This window comes from Leopardus geoffroyi, chromosome A1 (genome assembly GCF_018350155.1).
Source record: "Leopardus geoffroyi isolate Oge1 chromosome A1, O.geoffroyi_Oge1_pat1.0, whole genome shotgun sequence".
Classification (NCBI taxonomy): Eukaryota; Metazoa; Chordata; class Mammalia; order Carnivora; family Felidae; genus Leopardus; species Leopardus geoffroyi.
Window position 1 is genome coordinate 48,731,056 of NC_059326.1, and position 9,170 is coordinate 48,740,225.

The 9,170-nt window shown below is 42.7% G+C and overlaps 1 protein-coding gene across 10 annotated transcripts in view; it reads right to left on the reverse strand.

Moving 5' to 3' along the window:
* The window catches only part of KLF12 (Kruppel like factor 12), a 444,745-nt gene extending 435,843 nt beyond the window's left edge, over positions 1 to 8,902 (reverse strand). For 4 of the 10 annotated variants that reach the window (XM_045478873.1, XM_045478902.1, XM_045478909.1 and 1 more), the window contains exon 1: positions 8,115 to 8,339. The gene's annotated coding sequence lies outside the window, so the exon portion shown is untranslated. Of the gene's footprint in view, positions 1 to 8,114; positions 8,340 to 8,371 lie in introns of those variants that run through there. The other 6 variants (XM_045478937.1, XM_045478928.1, XM_045478895.1 and 3 more) reach the window with 4 other exon arrangements.
* Between the last annotated feature and the right edge of the window lie 268 nt (positions 8,903 to 9,170).

Below are 9,170 nucleotides of genomic sequence, written 5' to 3' on the forward strand. Positions count from 1 at the left end.
GGTTATTGGCATTAATTGGGTTAAAATCAGCCCCTACATCTATAAAATAGAAACCAAATATCATACATATGTACTCAACAAATATTTAATGAATAAAAAGAGGAATCTCATATTTTAATATGTGATGCACTTCTGAAAACTTAAAAAAATTATATATGTCAAGGGACCAGACTCATGTTTTAAAGGAGACCCACTCTTGGGGCACCTGGGTGGCTCAGTCAGTTAAGCGTCCAACTTTGGCTGAAGTCATGATCTCACAGTTTGTGAGTTCAAGCCCCGCGTCGGGCTTTGTGCTGACAGCTTGGAGCCTGGAGCCTTCTTCAGATTATTTGTCTCCCTCTCTCTCTGCTCCTCCCCTGCTCACACTTTGTCTCTCTCTCCCTCAAAATAAAGAAACATTAAGAAATTTTTTTAAATAATAATAATAAAATTAAAAAAAGGAGACCCACTCTCAGAGACAAAAGAAGGAAAGGGAGAGAGAGAGGGAGAGGGGCAGAGGGGCAGAGGGGCAAAAAGAAAGAACCCAAAGCAGACTCTGCAGCAGTAGCACAGAGCCCCATGCGGGGCTCGAACTCATGAACCGTGAGATCATGACCTGAGGCGAAACCAAGAGTCAGATGCTTATAAGAATAAAAATAAGCCACCCAGGTGCCCCAAATTTTCAAATTATTTTTTAAAATACTGTCAAAAATAGCAAAGTCATTGGGGGAGGGGAACTCTTACTGGGCAGTGAGCACCATCACACAACTGCTATAAAACAATGCATCCTTAAGTCAAAATCCAGTGTATAGAAGGTACTTTAGGGGTTTCCACATATAGTATTCAAAGTGTAAATTATTTGAAAGTCAACCATACATACCTGTGTAGTAAAGAGTACATATCAAATAAACTAACATGTGAAAAACACAGTACCTGACTTCTGAACAAGAAAGAGTAGCTATTTTATTTTGCTGCTACTACTCATTCTGAATGGCTGCTTTTAAGAGCGCTACCTTGTGATCCAGCAATCACACTACTTGTATTTACCCAAAGAATACAAGAATACTAATAGCAGCATTATTTACAAAAGCCAAGATATGGAAGCAGCCCAAGTGTCCATAGACTGATGAATGGATAAAGAAGTGGTATATATATATATATATATATATATATATATATATATATATATATATAATGGAATATTACTCAGCCACAAAAAAGAATGAAATCTTGCCATTTGCCACAACACGGATACAGCTAAAGAGTAAAACAATAAGCGAAATACATCAGTCAGAGAAAGACAAATACCATATGATCTCACTCATATGCAGAATTTAAGAAACAAAACACATGAGCAATGGGGGGAAAATGAGAGAAAGCGAGACAAGTCAAGAAACAAACTTTTAATTGTAGAGAACAAATTGATAGTTACCAGAGGGGAGGGTGGAGGGGGGATGGTTTAAGTAGGTGACAGGGATTAAGGAGAGCACTTGTCCTGATGAGCACTGGGTGATGTATGGAAGCGTTGAATCACTATATCATACACTTGAAACTAATGCAACACTGTATGTTAACTAACTGGAACTAAAAATTATAACACAAAAAAAAGAGACAGAGAAAGAGAGAGAGGCACCAATATCCTAGAGCAGACTAATATTTATTGAGCACTAAATATGTACAAGGCTCTATACACCTGACACTTTATGGACATTACCACAATTTTAGTCTTCAAAACTATTCTGCAATGTTGACATTATTTGTTCTTGTTTTTGTTTTTACTTATACGTAAACGGAGACTTGGAGAATTAACTTGTCCAGTCAGAGAGCCAAACCCGAGTAGTCTGAGGTTTCAAATCCAGCACCCTTTGACTCCACTACAAAGCTTCATTTCGCGAAGAGAAAAAGAAAAAAGAAAAAAAAAAAAAAAAAAAGGCAGGGAAAGGTAGTGAATTGTGGAATGGCTAATAGAGTTGAATATGCTTAGCTAGAGAGAGATCAAAAGACTTAGGAAGGAAAAATCCATGATACTGGCCCTTGGCTACTGGAGGGTAAGTCACAGAGATTGCACTCCTTAATTTGTTCCTTGTACAAGTATTTTAGCACTGTGTGATCTGTCACTATGGTAGGCACTGGGTGAGAAGCCAGTACAGTAACTATGAAGAAGAATCATTTCTTGCTCTCAAGGGGCTTACTATTGGGAGGGGACCAGCAAATCAACAAGCAGTTGCACCAGAAAAACAGCATGTACTATAGGGCCATAGAACACAGCCTGGAACCCTGAATATTCTTATTCAGAATTCTTATCCTTATTCAATATTCTTATTCAAGTACTTTGCAAAGTAAGGGATGGTAAGAATCCCAGAGGAAGTGATGTTTACAGTGATAGTTGTAACAGGAACAGGAGTTAGGCAAGGTGTATGTGTGACATAGAAAGAGTCTAAAATGCATTATATTGATGAGCTAGTGTGAGTCAATTTCTTTGCTCTTCCAAGAATAGTGTTTACACAGAGCGTGAAAAAATATTTTTTTTTGTTTCTTAACTGAAGAAAATGTGGCTGGGGAGAAATTATGTAAATTAATATGGTTAATTTTCTCAAATGTATGTGTGTGAAGAAATGTACACAGCAGAAAAAATGTGTGCATAAATAAAATATGTTCAATACATTTTCAAATATCCATGTAATATCTCCATCATTTACCTCTCTTGGCTGTGCATTTATTGTGTTACAACAATGTTTGAGTCTAACTGAGACGCTTTATTTCTGGCTTAAGCCATAAATCAGACGTAGCTTAATCAACAGAATCTTCGCTTAACTAGGGATTTGCAGTTCAATAAGACTGTTCTAAATTATAGAATAACAGCACAAAATTAATGATTCTATAAAAAAAATAAGGGTATTTTTAATGACTAGTGGACTCACTGAAGGAGGTTTACAATCTCTAAGAAATCACTGTTGATCTTCACTTTCTGTTTTCTGTAAAATGATTATGGGAACTGTATTTTCATGTACATTCTTTTGAAAAGCTCAGATACTTCACCTGCATTATACAAATGTTAATGGTAAAGTTTCATACCAGCTACAGAGAAACTTTTTAAGAATGACTTTCTCAAGGTCACAGAGCAAATCTCTGGTGAGACAGGAATGGAATTCATGACCTTTGACTGCCAGAAGTTTTCTACCCACACTCGGAAATTCCTTCTCCATAAGTGTAATTTATATGCTCACTTAGAGAGGCTGGAAAGTTCATCCCTTGTAGGGATGTGGGGGATGGAGAGGGAGTGGTTTTCCTGTCAAATCAGCTGCCACACTAGTACTTTCTAGTTTTACAAAGTGATTCGTACCCACACTATCTTCTTTTACCCTCACCACAACCCTGTAAAATGTCTATTATTTTTCCCATTTTACAGACTCAGGTTAAGAAATTTAACCAAGGTCGTCCAGTTTTAGTAACCAAGAGACCCTGCTTCAGATTGTGATATCTCTGCCACCTCAATCAGTCCATATTCCAGGATATATAATCTTAGCAGATACCGGATTGTGAAATGAATAAATATTTTCTTTACAGTTAGCTGTTTCATTTTTTCACAATCATTTATCTTGGTTCTCATTTAGTTATGTTGGTTTGTTTTCTCTGGGGCAAGGCTGTTTTCACGTTCTAAGTTTGCTTCCTAAACTCAAAACCAAGTGAGAACATTATTACTAAACACAGGATTTGGAAAAAACAAACTGTGTGTTCTCCTTCTTTTGTATACAAGTGGGAGGAGGGGGACTTTTTACCTTAATTCTTGCTCGTAATATATGTAGCGTCGGGGGTGCCGGGGGATACACACCAACATACAGAATATAAAAACTCACGTTCATAAATACTATATGCATGCATATATATACATAAAATATACGTAAAATAGCAAATACACATACATGTAATATACACATATACATCACGCCCAGAATAATTCTAAAAACCCACAGGTGTTGTGACTGTAGCACTGGGAACACAACTCCTGGCTGTCTAGGCCAGTAAATTGTAATAGCTGCGGCTTCTATTACCTCTGATGGGACGGAGAAAACTATCCCAAAGCTCTCCAATGGTTTCTCTCACCTTCCATGCAGCAGTACAGCAGCAAAGGCTTCCTGCTACCCCATCTGTACCTAAAAAGCAATACTCTTCAGACCAGTCCAATTATGCTAATAATCAAAAAAATATACCACGAAACAGCAACAGAAGTATATGACTTTCACTGGAGAAAAAGACAGGAAGAAAGACCATGCCAAGAGCAGAATTCTCTGGGTGAATATCCTGTAGCCTACTGCCAGACCCAAACAAATTTTTATGGAGCAACAGGACTACTCAAGTAGCCACTTTTATGACAATAAACACCCAAAACCGAAAAATCCTTTTGTAACATAATTACTGAGAATATATAGAGAAAGTAACCATTTAATCCACAGCATGTGTTCTCAGCCACAAGAACTCAAAAGCTGACATCAGATGGGGTGTGGCTGGTCCAGGCCCTGAAAATGAATTCTGGCCTGTTGAAGTCAGACATTTCCCTGAACGGGTTTGGGATCTGGAAATACAGCAGATCTCACAGAGCCCAGGGCTGTTGACCTCCTGGGCATAGGGCAAGGCCCATCTGTTTACTTGCGTTTTGATTTTGGGAGCTGTGGTTGTGGTGGATGAGTTAAGGCTGTGGTTTATAGGGTGTCGCCAGTGATTTAATTTTAATATTTTTACCCTTACATCTTGTACATACTAAAGACTGAAAGCTGTGCGTAATTTGTCAGCTGAAAAATAAACATAAAAGAAAATAAGTGAACAGGGGGCAAAAATACAGATATTACCACTCTACTATCATACAGCATTTTCAAAACATAAATGATAAAGGCAAGCAACCGCAACCTATTTTAGAAATTATTTATAAAAATGAAAGCTGTTTTCTACAAGGAAAAAGATAACCACGGGTGTTAAATAAAACTGTTAAATAAAGCAGTTTTGAGATTTTTAGTTCTTGCTCCTTAATCAGCGTGAAAGCACAAGCGGGAAGACTTCCTTATCCAAAACAAATAACTTTTCAAATAAGTCTGCACCTCTAGTTTTGTTGAATACAACTAGTTTGTATCAATACACAAATCATCTACAGTTACGTTTATGAAGTAAACCCTCTAAGAAGACCCGTTTCTCTCACAATCTAAAGAAAACCATTTGACACCCCCAATTTAATTGATTATCTTAATGAAATTCACACATAAATATGAAATTCCACACTTTCCATTTTGTACAATGGCAAAAACACCGAGGACCTTCATATGTTCAACTGCTTAACAATATCACCTCACTGGTAAGGCGACTCAGTACTCTAGATTAACCAACACTGGCTTGAGTTCAAAATGCCCTCAGTGTAGGCCTAGAGGCCTAAGCACTTACGTCCTCTTTGCAGAAAAAAACAAAACACACACAAAAAAAACCACACCTATGTTTAAGACCAAATTATTTCATTCACTTGATAACAGCCTGCTTCATGATAGAACATTTAAAACTCAGTCTGTTCAAGTGCTTGTTTACCTTTCACAGGAGGCAGGGAAGTAATCCCCTAGGAACATATATATTTTTAAATGACCAGAACACTACTGCTATTCTATGCCTGATGCACCCTCTTCGGAATGAATGAACATCACGCATCCTGATTTGTTTTTCCCTTGGCCTGGGGAGAGTGAGCGCACTGGTGTTTGCAGTCCCTTCCCTTTCTGTACACACAGAGGCTGCAGCTGTAGTAAACAACCACCAGCCAAAAGTTGCTAAGGTCAAGGTCTCAAATGCTACACCAGGACCAGTTTTCTCCCAAATGACATTCAGTTACTGAAAAAGAACTTTCTGGAGAAAAAAAAATATATGTTAAGGGCCCACTGGCACAACAATTTTCATTCAATAAATAGTAATACAAAGCATTCCAAAATAAAGTTTAGCTGACCGAAGCTTCTTTTAAATATGCATCGCTAAGTAATAGATAAATAACTGAAGCAACTCAAAAATAAACAGAAATTCCTCAAGAATGTTCTGTGTATCTGACACAACTATATTAGTTACATGGTTTTGGTTCATAAATTTGAAACTTCCAAATTTCACCAGCTTCGGTATACTTCATAATAGTTATGAATTACAAGACAAGAATCATAAACTTCTCTCCTAAATGCATTACCAATTTCTGCCAATACTTCTATGCTCTAATTGCTCCCTCCCCAACTCAAAGAAGCTTACCATACTCAAGCTAGTCTCCAATCGATTGACCAGGCTGCAGCGATAAAGATACAACTTATGCAACTGAAATGTTTGCCCTTCAACATCCCATGTCTACTAAGCTTCCAGAGTTAAACATCTAGCCTAAAAGTATACCCCTTTATCGCAACCAATTTCTGCGTGGTTTTAAAGAATGTAAACAAAATGCGAATGGGGTCTACAAACAGCACAACCAGGCTTTTTTTTTGGGGGGGGGGGGGGGGGGAGTCACTGTTTTTATTAAATGCCAATGCCAAAGAGCATTTGTTACATGATGGAATACACCCACTCTTCCAGAGTGACCACTCCTATTCCCATCACAAGAGGCTCCCTTTTAAAAGACACCAAATTTATTTCAAAGCATTTACTTATCTAAACAACTCTCTCCTCCAGTAAGAAAAGGGCCTGGAGGCGTCTAGGTGGATTTGCACAATGACGTTATTTGATTGACAGATGTCTACTGAGGCCACTGGATGCACAGGCACCAAATGTAAATAGACCTGCTCACCTCCCTGGTGTGACCGGGAAACAGAGAATATTAAAGCTGATTTACAATAAAACATCCCAGTGCTCGGCCGAGAATTCTATTAGCCAGTGGGATTGCTTAAAACAATCCATACAGAACGATACTTAAACCATCTGTACTGTTAAATTAGAGAGCTGACGATATTAACCATACAAACTGTTTATCCAGATTACACATTCCGTTGTACTAACACTCTTTAACTCAACACAGTCAGTTTTTATCAGCTGAATTAAGGGTATTGCTATTAAAGTATGCAAAACTCGAAGCGCAGGGTGAAGGGGGGCTGGGAAGCCGCAGGGCATATAACAAAGGAATTGGTACTTTTTCCAAGCGTTTGCCTCAAATGCACTTCGAAACAGAACTGTTGAGTGCACCCCACCCTTTTCCCCAAAGATAAAAGTTTTTCAAAGTTCTAATACGCAGCTCTCTACCCAACAAAAGCAGGATTGATTCTCCCCATAGGGGAGCATCTAACACGAACACCAACTCATGTCGCGGAGGTCAAGTCCGAGTCCTGGGAGCGAGCTTCTGAGGCTAGAAAGGGCTCCCAGGCCAGCTCCGCGGGCTGCCCGGCTCGGGTGGACGTGCAAAGTTGCCCCTTGTCAACTCCGGCCGGCTCCCCCGTAATTGAAAATAACAGCCACGGGCCAGCCCCTGGCTACTTCCGCGGACCAGGCACTGTAGCAAGTGACAGTTACACATCATTACGACCAGAGACAATAATGAATGTAGCACCAGGACCACTATTCATGCCAGCAGTGTCATCTCCGCCTTAACCCCTTCCCCTCCACTCTCTCCAGCGCACACCCACAGCCCACACAGCCCCGGTGCTGCAGCTATTCACCGAACTCGCTCTCTTCCTGGGGGCAAACTACTTCCACAACCCCCCGCCCCCGCCTCCCCGATTCAGCCCGGGTGTTTTATGTCCCATCCTTGGCAACCGTCAGGCAAACATTGCAACCAACAATTCCACCAGGGGTAGAAAAACATTTGCTTAATTCACGGTACTTGATAAGTTCTTAAAAAAAAAAAAAAAAAATTGGTGCGGGGGGGGGGGGGGTGGAGAGAGAAACCTCCGTCTTTCTTCTTCACATATCCGACCGACGCTACTTGCTTTGCAATAGCATCGCCCTCCCTCGGCCCCCTCCCGCTTCCCAACACTTTCCCCCTTTAAGAACACAGACCAACCAAAATGATTTAACTTGAGCAGATGACAGAAGGAAAATAAAACATGTTAAGAGAACACGGTCTGATTTGGGATGGCAAAAAAAAAAAAAAAAAAAAAAGGAGGGGGTTGTTTATTTTGATAAGAAACGGAATCGGCACAGACCTGAACAGAAGCTGCAGAGCAGGAGAAATTGTTTTCTTTCCCTCACACAGAGTCCCCCTCTCTCTCTCCCTTTCTCTCTCTCTCTCGCACACACACGCGCGCGCACACACTCACTCTCGCACACACACGGCGTCACCCGCGCACACTCACACGCACACTCGCACACGCACAGGCAGAGCCTCTCAGCTGCTCTCTGCAGTTCTCAGGAAATGAATGGGGGGCAACCCAGGGAACTGTTGTACTTGCAAATGACTTACCCGGATCACATGATGCGCTAAATGTAGGGTGGGCCGGTGGGTGGAGGCTGCCGAGACGCGAGCCCCGGTCTAGCGTGGGGAGCCTCGCCAGGCCCGCATCGAATTACCCCGGGGCCCAGCCGAGGGGGTTGCAAGACGCCGCTTCTCCTCCCTTGCAGCCCGCAGCTCAGGAAACCGGAGAGGCGTGGGGGGTGGGGTGGGGTGGGGTGAGGTGAGGTGGGGGGGGGTGAAAACACCAAACCCCCAAACAAAAGAGCTCCGGGTCCTCCTCCCCAGAAACAAAGCCCCGCCGCTGCGGGCGAGCCCCGGGGTGGGGCCGAGGGCGGGGGCGGCGGCGGGGAGGGGCTCGCTCAGCAGGCGCTAAGTCGCTTTATTGCCATAAAATGGGGCCCCCGAGCCGCTCCGCCCGAGGATTAGGAGGCGGGCTCTGAGTGTGATGGTTGAAATCCCCTGTGGGAAACTAACCCCTCCCCGCTCGCAGAGGTAGAAGGCAACACCCACTGCCCGGCCCTCGCCTCGCCGCCCGGGCCGCCGGGCTGGGGGGTGGGTCCGCGGAGCCTCCACCCCGCCCCACCCCGCCCCACCCCTGCCCCCGCCCCCCGGCCTCGGCCGCGCTTCCCTTTCACCTGCACCACCTTGCTGCGGCACCCAAAATAACCTACACATGGCCAACGGAGCTTTGGGAGCCGCCGGCCGAGGGGGGCCCGCGGGGCCTCGCGGCGGGAGGAACCCCCGGATTGCAACTCGCCAGGCGAGGACTCGCGCTGAGCCGCGAGAAAGTCCCCTCTTTTGTGTCAGA